This window comes from Symphalangus syndactylus, chromosome 8 (genome assembly GCF_028878055.3).
Source record: "Symphalangus syndactylus isolate Jambi chromosome 8, NHGRI_mSymSyn1-v2.1_pri, whole genome shotgun sequence".
In the NCBI taxonomy this organism is placed as follows: Eukaryota; Metazoa; Chordata; class Mammalia; order Primates; family Hylobatidae; genus Symphalangus; species Symphalangus syndactylus.
Genome location: NC_072430.2, coordinates 79,168,671 through 79,185,648, shown reverse-complemented (window position 1 = coordinate 79,185,648; position 16,978 = coordinate 79,168,671). Strand labels below are relative to the sequence as shown.

General features: G+C 40.2%; 1 protein-coding gene and 1 long non-coding RNA gene across 8 annotated transcripts in view; one reads left to right on the top strand and one right to left on the bottom strand.

The window, feature by feature from the left end:
* The first annotated feature begins 3,885 nt into the window (after positions 1 to 3,885).
* Positions 3,886 to 16,978, top strand: part of ATF2 (activating transcription factor 2) — a 95,364-nt gene continuing 82,271 nt past the window's right edge. For 5 of the 7 annotated variants that reach the window (XR_010122375.1, XM_063645603.1, XM_063645602.1 and 2 more), the window contains exon 1: positions 3,900 to 4,039. The gene's annotated coding sequence lies outside the window, so the exon portion shown is untranslated. Of the gene's footprint in view, positions 4,040 to 4,157; positions 4,269 to 16,978 lie in introns of those variants that run through there. The other 2 variants (XM_055289803.2, XM_063645601.1) reach the window with 2 other exon arrangements.
* On the bottom strand, positions 3,890 to 4,651 carry LOC129488076 (uncharacterized). Its single transcript, XR_008659582.2, has 3 exons — positions 4,382 to 4,651; positions 4,154 to 4,313; positions 3,890 to 4,031 (listed from the first exon to the last, which is right to left on the bottom strand). It is a non-coding gene; the product is annotated as an uncharacterized lncRNA (long non-coding RNA).

Here is a 16,978-nt window from a genome sequence, read left to right as displayed (position 1 = left end):
CACAGAATTCTCCGACTGCTCTAGTGCTATCTAAAATGTCTGTTACTTTCAAGTTCTCTAAAGTTGTATTTAAAAAGCAAGCTTCTGATATTGCATGTTATTACACCCCTGCTCTATTTTCTCCATAGTACTTACCACAATTTAAATTATCTTGTTTATATATGTAGCATGTCTCCCCCTGCCCCTGCACCCAACCACAAAAGTCTGCTGAAAAAACTTTGTCTTATTTATAGTTGTCACCTCAGAGCCAGAAACAGTGCCTGGAATGTTCATGCTCACTAAATATAGGTGCTTTATGAGTAAAGAGAGCATTAGGTTGATGGTTGACCTCGTTGGCCATAGTTGACCTATGAGGCTGTATCCAAGGTAAGAAGGTAACTGAAAAGAGCAGGATGTTAGTCTAAGGACCCAGGAGGATCCATATGCCGACAGACCTCCCTTGATTTCTAGGATACAGATCACATGGCTTTGGTGTTATGTGGGCCTCAGGTTGACAAATAGACTAGTTATGGGAAGCTATGAAAGGTAGGAGTGGTACTATTTTTATTAATAACAATATTGTATAAAAAGAAGAATATAATGATGGCAATCCCTCTTTCTGGTGAGTCAGATGAGAGAGAGAGGTGGCATTAGCATCAAGAATGAAAACAAGGCCCTTAAATTCCATTCTCCCTGTCTCTGGGCTGGTTTTGTTGAAGCTAGTATAAGCTAACTGGTATAATGTGAAGATAAACATAGCCCTTTTTCCCCATAATGCCACACCCCATTAATTATAAATTCTTTTGGGAAACCCAAGATTTGGGTTGGAGGGTAGACATCCCTGCACTTAAAATTTCCATGATGAGGACAAGTGCTGAGAGGTAACTTTAACATAGGTCATTTCAGCAATGTGCAGGAAGACCCTGAGCTGGCAGAGAGAGGAAAAGATCTGCCATGAGATAGAAGCTACCAAAATGTCTGTACAATGTCTAGGGCCACATTATCCTATTTCATTTCTCAGATATCACCCCTTTCACATCACACACACACACACACCGCACACACCCCTACCTTGATCCCACTGATAAAACCCCAGCTAATCCACTGTACTGGGCTGCATCCCGAGAATATCAGGAAAATGTAGAGGCTCTTTCCCTAAGCCTAGGATTAGTTGTAGCAAGTAGACATAAGGGGTGCCCTGTAGTCTTCTATGTTTTGGTTAGCTGCAGACAAACACAAACTATGTTCTGTAAATTAATTATTAGCAAGCGAGAGAAGGAGAGGAAGTTGAAAGGGAAGATGGAGAGAGATATGGTTTGGCTGTGTCCCCACCCCAAATCTCATCTTCGACTGTAGTTCCCATAATCCCCACGTCATGGGAGGGACCAGGTGGAGATAATTGAATCATTGGGGTGGTTTCCCCATCCTGTTCTCATGATAGTGAGTTAGTTCTCAGAGATCTGATGGTTTTATAATGGGCTTCTCCTTTTGCTGGGCGCTCATTCTTTTTGTTGCCGCCATGTGAAGAAGAAGGACATGTTTGCTTCCCCTTCCGCCATGATTGTGAGTTTCCTGAAGCCTCCCCAGCCATGCTGAACTGTGAATCAATTAAACCTCTTTCCTTTATAAATTACCCAGTCTCGGGGATTAACAGCCCTATCATACTAAGGTGGAAATACCACATTATGTGGCATTTGGAAGATTTTGAGGGCATTTAGAGACCATCATTGATTCTTGTGATATTTACTTATTAACATTTTCATGACAGAAATGCATTTTCTTCAAATAGCCTCATTTTGTATCTAAGGAACATTATTTTTATTTAGCAGTCATGCTGGGTTCTTAAAGGAGATTCACTAGACCCTCATTAATTCTCTTAGAACTAAGTTTGACAGATGCATTATGGAACAAGACTGGCAAAGAAGAGGTCTACAAGAAGTTTCCTGCGTTTGTAAAGAGAAGACTGTAAAGAATTTTAGGACTCTTGGGGATATTGAGGAATGCAGAAGTGAGAACAAAGATGGAAAAGGGTGGCATTTTATGAGGATATGAATAAGTAGTGAGACTAGTTCATGGAATCAGACCTGAATATGGTAACTACATTCATTTTGACAATGCTGAATATTTTCCCCACTTGTAGAAAAACTATAGTAAACAAACTATTGTGGAACTAGAAATATGTGGATAAAGTGAGACCCTTTGTTAAATGCCAGGCTGCCAAAATGCATATATAACAGATTGGCATAGTTTCCACCTGTTTCCCGCCCCCTATCTTATTTTTTTTCTCACTTTAGGTATACCCTCTCTTTAGAAAATTAGCTAAAACTGAATTATCAAAACAGATTAGAGTACTGTTCATATCACTAAACAGTTCTTCTCTTGTCTAAAAAGAACTGAAAGATTTTCTTTAAAATAATGTGTTTCTCGAATGCATCATGTAGATAACTGCTTGACAACAGACTGGAGAAGTAGAAATAAGAAATTTAAAACCAAAGCTACTGCCCAATTGAATCAACACTGGAAAAAATAATTTCAAATTTTAATACACGTGAATGGAAAAATAATTTTTTAAAAAATCTATTCTTTTGAATAGATTTTTATTCAAACTTCTTTTGAAATGTCACAACATTTGTAGTTCTTTTTCTCACATTAGTTGTTTTGGGAGATGGAGAGAGAAGCATCAATTTAATCAATGTGTTCTAGACCTAACAACTGTGATGTCAATCAAACATTTTGTCCACCATTTCCATCATGAGTAATCTGAACTGTGAGGTTTTGCTGACATAATTAATGTTACACTACAATGCACTACAACATTACTGTTACTATATGGGGACAGTACTTGCATTTTAAGTAGGAAAGTGTTAATAATTTGGCTTAATGTTTCTTAACTAAAATTAGTTTTAAAAGAGGACTGAGTTGGCTTATACACATGTATGCGGTCCAGAGACCTACCTGTTAAAATGTCAATGCCATTACAATTTCACTTTTATGCCAGATATCATTCTTCAACTTCAGACTCATTAACTCTCATACTATCCCCCAAAACCTTTCAACAATTTTGAGAGTGTATTTTATGTTAATATATAAACTAGTTCATAATTTTGTTACAGACTAGAAATCAGTATTTAATAAATGGAAAAAATGACACTAAAAATCTTTTATTGAATAATGTAAATTTTCACAGAGGCCTCTGATCATACTTTTCAACTTGTGCCTATTTATTGAATAACCAACATCCTTACAGTTAGTATTAAAATCTTTTAAGTTGTGTGGGGTTTTTTGGAGGGGAGGGATGGTCAATTATCAGCAAACCCCGCCTCCCCCAAACCTCACCTAACCCGAAGCTCCCTGTCTCAGGCTCCCGGGGAACCTGGGGGTGGGCTGAGGAACGCAGCCTACCTTTACCCACCTCCCTACCTAGTGCTGGGAAGTGACGGAAAGGGAGACACCCGGCTCCTGGGCTGGGCTCGGAGGACCCATCCTGCTTTCCCTCTAGCAGCCTTTCCGGAGCTCACCTTTCCTTCCCTCACACCGCCAAAGCCCTGCCTAGCCCTCCACCGCCGCCTGCACCCGCGCCCTCCTTCAGCCGGCAGCCAATCACAGTCTTCCACAGCTCCGGGTTTACAGAGGTAACGCTCCTTGGGCCCTCTGGTCCCGCCCCTTCCAGAACTGCTTCCCGCCTTTCGGGCTCCTTGTCCAATCATGAGCGCCCGAGTGCTCTTTGGTGCCCGTCCCCTCTACCCGCCCTGCCGAAGATCCGCCTTCTTCTCCTTAAGCCTGACGAAATCACCTGACTCGGAGGCGCTCCCTCAGAAGGAAGGCAAGAAGGGGCGTGTGCGTGAAGGGGAGGGGCGCGAGAAGGAAGGGGGGGATGCCGGGAGCGGGGCGGGCGGGGCGGGGTTTGTCAGTCCGATCTCGCGAGAGAGGACGGAAGCCTGTGGGAGCCCGTGGCCTTTAAAGTGCCGTTCAGCCTTTTCCTCCAGGGGTGGTTTGTAAACACGGCTGTGCTCGGGGCTCGTGGGTGACCGAAAGGATCATGAACTAGTGACCTGGAAAGGTGAGTAATGATGGGCAGAGGTCAGCAGGGCTGGAGACTGTAGGGATACGGAGAAAGAAGGCGCTAACATGGCGACGTCGCTCAGCACAGTCCCCACCCCCCGTTTCCCATCACCTCGGGTGCTCCTGACGTGCTCCTTAGCCCTTGGGGCGATTGTGGCTGTGCTGCCACCTCAGCGGCCCGCGCGGTGTGGACTTCGGGAGCCTGACTGGCTGGGCCGGACCGTTAGGTAACCAGCGTTCGTTGTTCCGGCCCCTCCCTCTCGCGCGCTTTCCTAAGGCAGAGGAAAAATGAATAACGGCTCCCTCTTAGACCCCTCCCTCCCAATTATCTTCACCCTACTCGGGTCAGTTCAGAGGTCCTCGGGGCGCGCGTCGATTCAGCCGTGTGCGCAGGGAGACCTCTCCCACCCACAGTCCTTGGGTTGGGCGGGGAGAGGGCCCACTCTGGTCTCCCCACCCAGTATTCAAGCGATTGAGGACGGTGTATTTGTGATGGTGGCGGGGAGGAGGATCGGGAGGCGCGGCTGAAAATAGAATCAGGGTCCCTGGCTGCGGTGCAGCCTGAAGGAAAGACTGGTGTGGAGAACCTAGGAGCTGGAAGTCTCGGCCTTTTCCGTCCTTTCCGCCACCCTCACAATCCCGCTACCCCCCGCTTTTTCCCGGTGGGGCGGGGCTTAGGTGTGGGTGCAGACTGATTCTGGTATTTTCCCCTATTTTTTTTTTTAACTTCTCTGGGTGGACAGCAGACCTTATGTAAAGAAATAATTTGCTTTTCATCAATGCTCTAGGGACCAGGGCCGAAAGGGAGTGTATGTACGTGTTTTCTATGTTCGCTCGTTTAACCGAACCTAGGAGGAAAAAGGAGGAGCTGGGGACTATTTTTGTGCCCCTAGGTAGGATAAAATTGGCTTTCCTTAATGGAGAGTCTTAAAACTGGTGAGGCCAAGAGCAAACTACTGTGAATATCATGGAGTAAAAGAGATTACTCCTGATGGACCTTAGGCATCAGAAATTTTAGTGAAAGAAACGTTTCTCTTAAAATTCAACACATATTTTAAATAGTGATGTAAAGCATTTCTTTACATGTACCTTCAGGTTTTCTAATGCTTTCCTGGCTATTATTTAACTGGTACTAAGGGATTGACTAATCCCTAAATTATAATGTGAAAGTTTAAATTTCTTAGAGGTTTTAAATTATGGAGACGATCACAATGCATGCATTTAAGATATACATTTAAAATCAGAACAAAAACGACTTCCTTTGAGCACACTTTTTGTCCTATTTGAAGAAACATGACCACTGGCATTATCATTGTAACAGCCGTTCTAATCTTTAGCCATATAGCTTTGGTCTCTTGAATCAAAATTATGAAGGTAAAGCTTTATTTATAAAAGCTTGTTAAAAAGTCAAACCTACAGGTTTAACACAGAAGCAGTTTTATCATGTGTTAATTTTTTTTCCTTACTTGAGGAATCCACTGTAAAAACTTTGTTTCAAAAATGATAGGAACATCCTTGTAAAATACATTTTAAAAATACAGATTCCCCTCTGCAGATTAAGAAAGTTCATGGATCTTTAAGGCCGTCAGTAGTTGCGTAATAGTTAAGAATCCTCGTCTTTGTAAAATAATTTCTAGGAATCTTCCAAATTTACCGTGATGTGTAAAAGAGTTTCTGAGAATCTTCCAAATTTGCCATGATGTGTATGTTGCCTTCCTAAGACGTTTAATCTTGCTTTGAGAGAATGCTACTGCCATTAAGTTTTAAGAAATGATTTAAAATGTAATATCGTGGAAATTTAGAACTTAGATGTTAGGTGTTTTAATTGTCAGTAAGGAAGGAGCTTTCAGGGACTTTTTTTTTTTTATGTGTAGGGCACATAATACCTTCTATAGCTCCGGGTGCATTTCCTGAAAATCCTTTTTAAAAATATCCGAATGTTTATTTCGTATTTGGGGCACTATATTTTTATTAGTTAAATATGTAACCCAGGAAATCCTGCACTTTTTTCTTTGGCATTTTTTGTTTTTAAGCTAAGATAATAGTAGAGGCTGGGCGTGCGCGGTGGCTCATGCCTGTAATCCCAGCACTTTGTGAGGGCGAGTGGGGCGGATCATGAGGTGAGGAGATCGAGACCATCCTAGCTAACACGGTGAAACCACGTCTCTACTAAAAATACCAAAAATTAGCCGGATGTGTTGGCGCCTGTAGTCCCAGCTACTGGAGAGGCTGAGGCAGAGAATCCGTTGAACCTGGGGGGCGGAGGTTGCAGTGAGCCGAGATTGCGCCACTGCACTCCAACCTGGGCGACACAGCCAGACTCCGTCTCAAATAAATAAATAAATAGTAGAAATGTTTGTCAGCATTTTAACAAATAATGGGGGTGGGGTCCTCTTTATTGGTATTCAGGATCTGAAAGCTCTATGAGTATGGTTGAAAAATATGCCATACATCAAACATCTATCTATAAGTAGCATTAACTCTTCACAAAATAATGTACATTTGTTCTACCCAAATTTTTGTATTTTGGAAAACTTGGGTTTTAATGATACATACGTTCTTGTCTGTTAAATTGTTAGATCATGTTAGATCAGGTAAACAGTCTCACTAATGTGTGCTGTTTCTACTAATTTTGTCTTCAGGCTCTTCCTTCCAATATGAAATATGTCTATAAGTAGGTATTTCTTTCTCTTTTTTATTCTTACTAAAATGTCGTTGGAGAATATAAAGTAGTTGAAGTCTCCCTTATTAAAACTAGATTTTCATCAGAACCTCTCGTTAAAAATTCAGTGAATAACAATAATTAATATTCAACTGATTTTTATAAAAGTCAATGCATATAGCACCTGTTGGGTTATTTTGTATAATTAAAATGTACCCTAAAAAAAATCCCACCTTAGCCAGGTGTGGTAGCTCACGCCTGTAATCCCAGCACTTTGGGAGGCTGAGGCAGGCGGATCACCTGAGGTCAGGAGTTCAAGACCAGCCTGGCCAACATGGTGAAACCACGTTGGTAGGCGCCTGCAATCCCAGCTACTGGGGAGGCTGAGGCAGGAGAATCGCTAGAACCCAGGAGCAGGAGGCTGCAGTGAGCCGATCGTGCCACTGCACTCTAGCCTGGGCAACAGAATGAGACTGCATCTCAAAACAAAACAAAAACCAAGAAACTCACTTGGTATTGTTATAATCTGGAGTTTAATTTAGTATTTCTGTGTTTATCTTATACTCACACCAGTTCCTCAAGGCTAAGAACTTGTCTAAAATGCTGTATGTTCTCTTTATGTAAGTTTTAATGTTGAAGTAGGAGGATAGTATTCACCTATTTATATTTGAAGGAAAACCCCAGAGAACATTTTATTTCCTTTGTTATGTTTCTCAAGGTTAAAAGGTTATATAGTAAGGTATAAGATAGTTTCATAGAAAATTAAGGAAATTTGTGGATCTTTAAGGCCATCAGTAATTGTATTTTATTTTATTTTATTTTATTTTATTTTATTTTATTTTATTTTATTTTTGAGACAGTCTCCCTCTGTCTTCCACGCTGGAGTGCAGTGGTGCAGTCTTGGCTCACTGCAATCTCCACCTCCCGGATTCAAGTGGTTCTCCTGTCTGAGCCTCCTGAATAACTAGGATTATGGGGGTGCACCACCATGCCCTGCTAATTTTTGTATTTTTAGTAGAGATGGGGTTTCACCATGTTGGCCAGGCTGATCTGGAATTCCTGGCCTCGAGTGATCCGCCCGCCTTGGCCTCTCAAAGTGTTGAGATTACAGGTGTGAGCCACCACACCAGGCCTATTTTTACACATTATTTTATAATATAAATATATTTAATGTTACATATAAATATAAATAAATATGTGTTCATTATATATGTCTTTTCAATTTGTTGAGACTTTTTAACAACCTTGCTGACAACCTTGAAACTGGTGTATTCATTTTCACTTTTAAGGCATTACAGGCATGAGCCACTGCACCCAGCCTATTTTTACACATTGTGTTACAGGTGTATTTAATGTTACATATTATATAATTATAAATAAATATGTATTCATTATATGTATCTTTTCAATTCTTGTTGGCAACCTTGAAACTAGTGTATTCATTTTCACTTTTCTTTTTTTTTTTTTGAGATGGAGTCGCTATGTCACCCAGGCTGGAGTGCAGTGCCGCTCTCAGCTCATTGTACCTCTGCCTCCCGGGTTCAACTGATTCTCCTGCCTCAGCCTCCTGAGTAGCTGGGATTACAGGTGCCTGCCACCACACCTGGCTAATTTTTGTATTTTTAGTAGAGACGGGGTTTCACCATGTTGGCCGGGCTGGTCTTGAACCTGCCTCGGCCTCCCAAAGTGTTGGAATTACAGGCATGAGCCACCACACCCAGCATCATTTTCATTTTTTAAGTATGTTTATTGATTTTTTTTCCTTGGCATTTTGACATTGACAGTAAAGAAGAGATGTAAATAAAATGTTTTGGGGGCTTCGCCTATTCACCCATATTTGCATTCTGTATCTTAACAAAGATAGTGGTTCTCAGCCACTTTTTTGCCTTTCTACCCGAGGAATACAAAATACTTCCAACAGTAGTAGTGGCTTATTACCACAGAGATTCTCAACAAGATTGGTAGGGAAAGACAGGGAGAAATAATTGTAATTGGCAAAATACCATATGGACTTTGGTTATTTTTGTAATATATAGTATTTTTATCTATAATATTGACCATAAATTTATAAATATATTCCCTAAATATTCTTTAGTTTGCTAGCAGAACCGAAACCTTTGTCATTCCAATTTTTTAGCTTTGCTCCAATGTTATAGCTTTGGTTTTTCTAAATTTACTGTTTGGGCTAGTATGTTTGCTTTCATTTATTTATTTATTTATTTTATTTATTTATTTTTTGAGACGGAGTCTCACTCTGTCGCCCAGGCTGGAGTGCAGTGGCATGATCTTGGCTCACTGCAAGCTCCGCCTCCCAGGTTCACGCCATTCTCCTGCCTCAGCCTCCCAAGTAGCTGGGACTACAGGCACCCCAACCATGCCCGGCTAATTTTTAAATATTTTTGGTAGAGACGGGGTTTCACTGTGTTAGCTAGGATGGTCTCGATCTCCTGACCTCGTGATCCGCCTGCCTCGGCCTCCCAAAGTGCTGGGATTACAGGTGTGAGCCACTGTGCCTGGCCTGCTTTTATTTATTAAACATGTGTCGGAACAATTTTTTTATATATCAACTTGTTTTGCCATACTAACAAATAATTGTGTTCATTATTTTTGTTTTCTTCTAGTTTGTACATATATATTGCAGTTTTTACAGAATTATATCAAAAAAGTTTTATTTTACTTTTGTAGCATTGTGTTTTTCCATGTTGTATAACCTTTATGATATTTGATTGTTACTTGATAGTTGAAAAATAAGTATTAAATTTGTTCTAAACGCCTGACAGGAAAATAATAGTTTTCAGTTTATGCCTATTTTGACATCGAATTGAACATCTCTGTGCATTTATTTTTTTCTTTTACGAATTGTTTCTATAGGATACTAATCTCAAATGAATTACTAGTCAAAGGATATAAATGTTTCTACAGTTGCCAGATTTTTGCCTCCCCAAAGACTTGAGCAAGTTTACACTGTCAGCAGAGCGTGAATGCGTTAGCTTTGCCATAATTTTGTGAACTTTGGAGTTACGATTAATGAAGTGTGATTACATAATTGGGAGTTATTGCTGGGAGTAAGTTGTATTATTTAGCAGTTTTAAAATTATTTAGTTGGCCATATCATACTTTATTTATCTACCAGTGATCTATGTGATGTGACAAATATTGTATATTTCATATTTTCTGACATTTTACTGTCTTTGTTTCTCTTAAAGTTTACCAAAACTTTTGACAGCCTAATAACAATAATTCTTAGATTTCATGCAGTTTTATGTGGTTTGTACACTGAATATTTTAATGCTAGTTTAAGAGTTAATTTCTGGGCTGGGCATGGTGGCTCACGCCTGTAATCCCAGCATTTTGGGAGGCCTAGGCGGGTGGATCACCTGAGGTCAGGAGTTCGAGACCAGCCTGGCCAACGTGAGAAAACACCGTCTCTACTAAAAATACAAAAATTAGCTGGGCATGATGGCGGGTGCCTGTAATCTCAGCTGCTCGGGAGACTGAGGCAGGAGAATCGCTCGAACCTGGGAGGCAGAGGTTGCAGTGAGCCAAGATCACACCAGTGCACTCTAGCCTGGGCAACAGAGCGAGACTGTGTCTCAAAAAAAAAAAGTTACTTTCTGAACTATACATTTCATAGTTCTGTCTTATGAATGTGTCATTATGATTTATTAAGATTTATAATGACAAATTCATTTCCATGTAGGAAACACTTGGAATAAAGAAAGTGTATATGAGTATATGATAGCCAAATTGACTGAGTTTTGTCTCTGGCACACAGTAAGTATGTAATCAATATTTTAGTATAGTTATTAAAAGCCAGATTGTCAGGGGTCTACCACTTACTGTGTTATCTTGGGTAAATTATATAACCTCTCTGCCTCAGTTTCCTTCTCTTTAAGGAGAATAATTTAACTCATAGTCTTGCTGTGAGCATTCATGTAATATATATACAATACTTAATACAGTGTCAAGAACTTAATGAGTACTCAGTATATGTTGTGGGAATTATTATTGAAGTTCATTCAGAAATAATCTAGCCTAGCCCTCCAGGCATGCTTGTGCTGTAGCTTGAAAGCAGTACAGCAACCATCTACTTGGTAGCTTTGGCAACAAAGTTGTTTTTCCCTAAGAATTTATAATTTGTGGAGAAACATACCACCTTAGAATTTTCATAAATTCATTTGAGAGAATGTCTCATTTTTTTTGTTCCATATGTACCCCTTCTCAGACATTTTCTGTATCAAATTCCGGCAATATAGCGTATCCTTATTTTAAGATGATAAAATTATGATACTGTGATTTTCATAAAATCTAATTATCTTTGTATTTTTGAGACAAAGTCTTACTCTGTCATCCCGGTTGGAGTACAGTGATGCAAATAAGTCTAACTGTGGCTTCCACCTCTGGGGCTCGAGAGATCTTCCCACCTCAGCCTCCCAAATAGCTGGGACCACACTCGCATGCCACCACACTCAGCTAGTTTTTAAATTTTTGTAGAGATGGAGTCTTGCCGTCCCAGGCTGGTCTCAAACTCCCAGGCTCAAGCGATCTTCCCACCTCAGTATCACAAAGTGCTGGGATTACAGGCTGCTCCCCACCCCAGCTATTCTTTTCTTCTACTCCACCAATCCCGTTATAAACATTCTAGGGAAACCTTTCATTTCTCCTTCCCCATAGTGGAATTGAGATTATGATTAAAATACCACAGTTCTAAAGTTGTTTTGAAGTCTCTGCTAATTATACAATTATAACTACACTATCAATTTTTGGCCACAAAGTTGAGAATCAGTGAAATCTTTTATCATTTGTAAGGTAGGTTTTAATGATTGTTGATATATAGTTGTTGGGTCGAGGGTTATTTTTTGTAGTAATACACTTTACTTACTTGAATTTTGACATACTTTGAAAACGGAAGAAAGAGGTGAGCTTATCATTGTTTTAATGGGCATAGTACATAATCCATAGTCTTACTTTATTTCATTTTTAGAGACAGGGTCTCTATCACCCAGGCTGGAGTGTGGTGGTGCAGTTATAGTTCACTGCTGCCTCAAACACCTGGGCTTCAGCGATCCTCCCACCTCAGCCTCCTGAGTAGCTGGGACTACAGGCATGTGCTACTATACCCAGCCAATTTTTAAATTTTTTATAGAGATGGAGTCTCACTATGTTACCCAGGTTGGTCTTGAATTCTTGGCCTCAAGTAATCCTCCCATCTCAGCTTCACAAAGCACTGGGGTTACAGGCGTGAGCCACCACACCAAGCCTGTAGTGTATTTTATTTGTGCCCTCTTCATAATGAGAAATTTTTATTGATGTATTTTTAATAATGGTGATGACTATGAATTACTGTAATTCTTGGAGAGCTGTGAATTTCTATTTCTATTTTCTTTTTGCTTTTACAAAAAATAAGTTTCTCAAGAGAAAAAAAGCAATGAAAGGTATTTTATCACCTACCTTGGGCAAATATAATGCTATGGACCTTAGACCACATAATTCTGTTACCAAATCTAAAGTGATGTTATTAGCACAACTTGTGCTAGCCTTGTTTATATTCATAATTATTACTCTGTAAATTTTTTGTATTTATGTATTTGTTATTCTATTATAATTTTAAACTATAAAACTACTTGCTTTCTTTACATTGCCTAGGAATAATCAAGACTCACTTTAAAAATGTTTAATTTAAAAATTGGACTACTGATATTTTAATTGAAGAATATTTTTGAGATATTGAACTGATTTCACTATTCACATACTCATAATACAGTCTGGAGAAGTTTGTGATACTTTTTACGTGTACCATCAACTTTGAGAAATTTCATCAAAATTTTAGTATACTCTTGGAAATTGTATGAAGGACATCTCTCATGTCTGCTGTGAGTGGGGGAAGAAATACTGCTGCTTTCCTTGTTAACATTGGGCTTAATGTTTTTCTCTCAGCTGATGAATTTGAGTTCCCTAAATTGATGAACTAAACATTATGTATCAAATAAACTTACAGATAGCATCAAAATCATGGGTTAAAGATTAATATAAAAATTTTTTTTTTTTTTTTTGAGACAGAGTCTTGCTCTGTCGCGCAGGCTGGAGTACAGTGGTAGGATCTCAGCTCACTGCACCCTCCACCTCCCAGGCTCAAGCAGTTCTCCTGCCTCAGCCTTTTGAGCAGCTGGGACCGTAGGCGCCGCCACCACACCCAGCTGATTTTTTTGTATTTTTAGTAGAAACGGGGTTTCTCCATGAAGACTAGGCTGGTCTTGAACTCCTGACCTCAAGCAGTCTGCCTACCTTGGCCTCCCAAAGTGCTGGGATTACAGGGTTGAGCTATCATGCCCGGCCAAAACTCTTATGTCTAAAAGTCAAACTGAATATGTAGTTCAGTTTCTGGCCTTAAAAATAAAGAAGATAGTAGGATTAGGTATTTATTAGGCATTAGGAAAATGTACATTTAAAGTCAAAGTAAAATGCAGTAAAATTTATGAACTTAATAACTATTTTAGTGTCATGCACTGTGTATTTTACATATATTATTTTTATATATTTTGATAGCCTTGAAATGTATATTTTTTTTTACTGTAGAGGATCATAGTGTAATCATACAATTTAAAATTTTCCTGGCCAGGGGCAGTGGCTCACACCTATAATCCCAGCACTTTGGGAGGCTAATACAGGAGGATCATTGCCTTGATTAATGGAGGCTTTAAGGCACTCTGATTTTAAATTATCCGTTGAAAATATCCACTTGGGTTCCTGTAGAGATGACCTCAGTTTCCAGTGTTCCCCCCAGACATTTGCTTCTTGCCATAGGATCAGGAAGTTTTAAGGCACTCTTATTTTAAATTATCCATTTAAAATACCCATTTTAAGTTATCCATTTTAAAATTATCCATGGATAATTTGAAATAAGAGTTTGAGCTCAAGGAATTCAAGACCAGCCTGGGCAACGTCGTGAGACCTGGTCACTCCAAAAAAAATTTACCTGGGCGTGGTGGCATGTGTACCTGTGGTTCCGCCTACTCAGGAGGTTGAGGTGGGAGGATCACTTGAGCCCAGGAGATCAAGGTTGCAGTGAGCCATGGTTGGGCCACTGCACTTATAGAGCAAGACCCTGTCTCAAAAAAAAAAAAAAAAAAATCCTGAATTCAAAATACTTTAGTCTTGAGAGGCAAATGAATTCCTACTAGGTCGTGGCTGCAAGTTTTCAAACTCCTTGATTTAGGTTTGTTGTTATGACCACATTGCTATTCCCAAGGTGATCTCTAGGATCATCTCAAGAATGTATGAAGATAGTCATGAATGTGCTGTGTTTGTATCCTGCTTCAGTTCACCTTGGCTGTGCCTACATGCTGACAAATGTTGGTGTTTTTTTTTTTTTTGAGACGGAGTCTCACTCTGTCACCCAGCCTGGAGTGCAGTCGCGCGATCTTGGCTCACTGCAACCTCTGCCTCCCAGGTTCAAGCAGTTCTCTCCCTCAGCCTTCTGAGTAGCTGGGATTACAGGTGCCTGCCACCACGTTCAGCTAATTTTTGTATTTTTAGTAGAGAAGGGGTTTCACCATCTTGGCCAGGCTGGTCTTAAACTCTTGATCTCGTGATCCACCCACCTTGGCCTCCCAAAGTGCTGGGATTACAGGCGTGAGCCACCGTGCCCAGCCTATGATAACAGATGTTTGACAGGGAATAAAGTCGTGTCTAGTATCATTGTGCTAGCGTGCCCCTCCCCCTTAAGTGTTGGCCCCAAATCTTCCCTTTATTTTTTTATATTTGTGGGAAGGGGCCACATCAGCAGCAATCATCAACCAATCAATAGGATCTACTTAGTGGTGAACATATTGGCTGTTTAATTGGCAAGAGTTGCTGGCCTGACCGCACCACAGCATGGCCGCTTGGGTTCCTGTAGAGATGGCCTCAGTTTCCAATGTTCCTCCCAGACGTTTGCTTCTTGCCCAATCGAGAGGGGATCTCAAGACTCTTGATTGGTCGTTGTGAGCTCTCACCCTGCCTGGCTGTGTAGATAGACTGCATAGATACATGAAGTGGGGATGGGGGCCAAGGGCCTATTACTGCTGTTTGGAAATACTTGCCTCTTGTAGATCCAGCCTTATTGTTTTTCTGACATCCTAGTAATAGCAGATTCTGCACAAAGTGGATATCAGAGTTAATACTGTGAGGAGACAAAATAATGAGAATAGTTTTACCAAAGACAATGAAATATCGCATAATGTCTGCATTTTGCCATTGATTTGAGCGCATCTTTAGAAAACTGAATTTAACGAAAACCCAGGACATTGCTGGAAATTGTATGCCCTTTAGAAACTGTGTGAATTTTTATACAAACGCTGTTTTATGAGTTATATAAAATGTTACAAAAATAGAAAAAAAATACCCTGTGTCTATAAGGTGGTGCTGCTGTTGAAGTCGTGGGGCACAAGTCTATCTTCCTGGTACCTTACAACTCTTCTTACTGTATTAATTTTCTGTTCCTGACGCATACATTACCACATACTTAACATCTTAAAACAATAAAGATTTATTGTCTCACAGTTTTTGTAGGCCAGAAGTCCAGGCGGGCCCAACCGAGTCTCAGCTTAGGGTCTTACAAAGCCAAGATCAGTGCGTTGGCAGAGCTGCATTCCTTTCTGGAGTCTCTAGGGAAGAATCCACTTCCAACTTAATTCGGGTAGTTTGCTGAATTCCATAGGTCTTTCCTTTTTGTCCCTCTTTCCTTACTGGCTATGAGCCAAGGGCTGGTCTTTTCTCCCAGGAGCTGAAGTGCTTTCCATGTGGCCCCCACCAGTAATGGCTGGTCAAATCCCTCTCATGCTTCTAACCTGTCTGACTTCTTTTTCTGGCTGAATCTCTGACTCCAGATGGAGAAAGTTCTCTGCTCTTGAGGTCTCTTGATTAGATTCCTGGATAACCAGGAATCTATCTTATTTTTGGATCTGTAGTCCTTTTTTTTTGTTTTTTTGAGAGAGTCTTGCTCTGTCACCCAGGCTGGAGTGTAATGGTGCAATCTTGGCTCACTGCAACCTCCGCCTCCCAGGTTAAAGCGATTTTCCTGCCTCAGCCTCCCGAGTAGCTGGGATTACAGGTGCCCGCCACCACGCCTGGCTAATTTTTGTATTTTTAGTAGAGACGGGGTTTCACCATGTTGGCCAGGCTGGTCTCAAACTCCTGACCTCAGATGATCCACCTGCCTTGGCTTCCCAAAGTGCTGGGATTACAGGCATGAGCCACCACGCCCAGCAAAGATCTGTGTAGTCTTTTTACATCTGCAGTGTTCCTTTTGTGGTGGAAGGTAACCTATTAACAGGTTCCAGGGATTAGGGTGTGGACATCTTTGGAGGGCCATTCTGCCTAATACATTCATATACTCCTGAAAAGAAACTTGATAAATTCTGTACCCTTGCACATTTTAAGGTTGATTCCTACAATTTTTCATCATAGATTGAAATTGTTGAAAAAAATATAATTTCTGTTTTTTCCAGATACGCCACTTTTATAAGTACCTAAATATCATAGTGATTTGATGCTGTCCTTGGTTTTAAAAAACAAGCTTGAATTAACTCATTTCACAGTTGGAAGTTTTCAGTGTCCCTTTTTCTTATTAAACTGTTTATTTTCTTTCGACTTCTCCAGCATAATTTTATTTGAATTCAATGTATTTTAATGTTTTAAAATACTTTATTAATGACTCTATCATACTTGTTTGAAGCAAATATACATTTAATTTTTCATAATTTTTTACTGATTTCTTCATTCTTGCGGAACTCCCTCTCTGGACAATGCATTTTTGTATGGTATTTCCACAATGGAAGAGGTAATCATTAAATGAAAATTGTTATTCTTTCTGTCATCACACTGTACAGTAAAGTGTATCTGAATTCCTAAACACAAGGCAGAACACCAATTCTTAAAGCCATGCTTTGCCTTTAATAGAAATATTTGTAAGACAGGGAAAGCCAGAAGCTTGAGGGTTAATGGTGCCTTGATAGTGGAGGTTTTAAGGCACTCTTATTTTAAATTATCCATTTGTTTTGTTCCATGGAAGCTTCTACAACCTAGGGCAACTCATTCTAATAAGATTTGGGATGGGGATAGGTATGGATTTCTTGTGAAAAGTGGGAGAATGAGGACTCTGGGAAGGTAGGCAGATCATCTTTGGGAAAGCAAACAAAGGGAAGATGAAGATATAGAAGTTGATTTTCTTAAAAGTTGTCATGCTGAACTATCCCTTGGAAAGCCTTAGTGTGTACCTTTAGTAATACATACCCC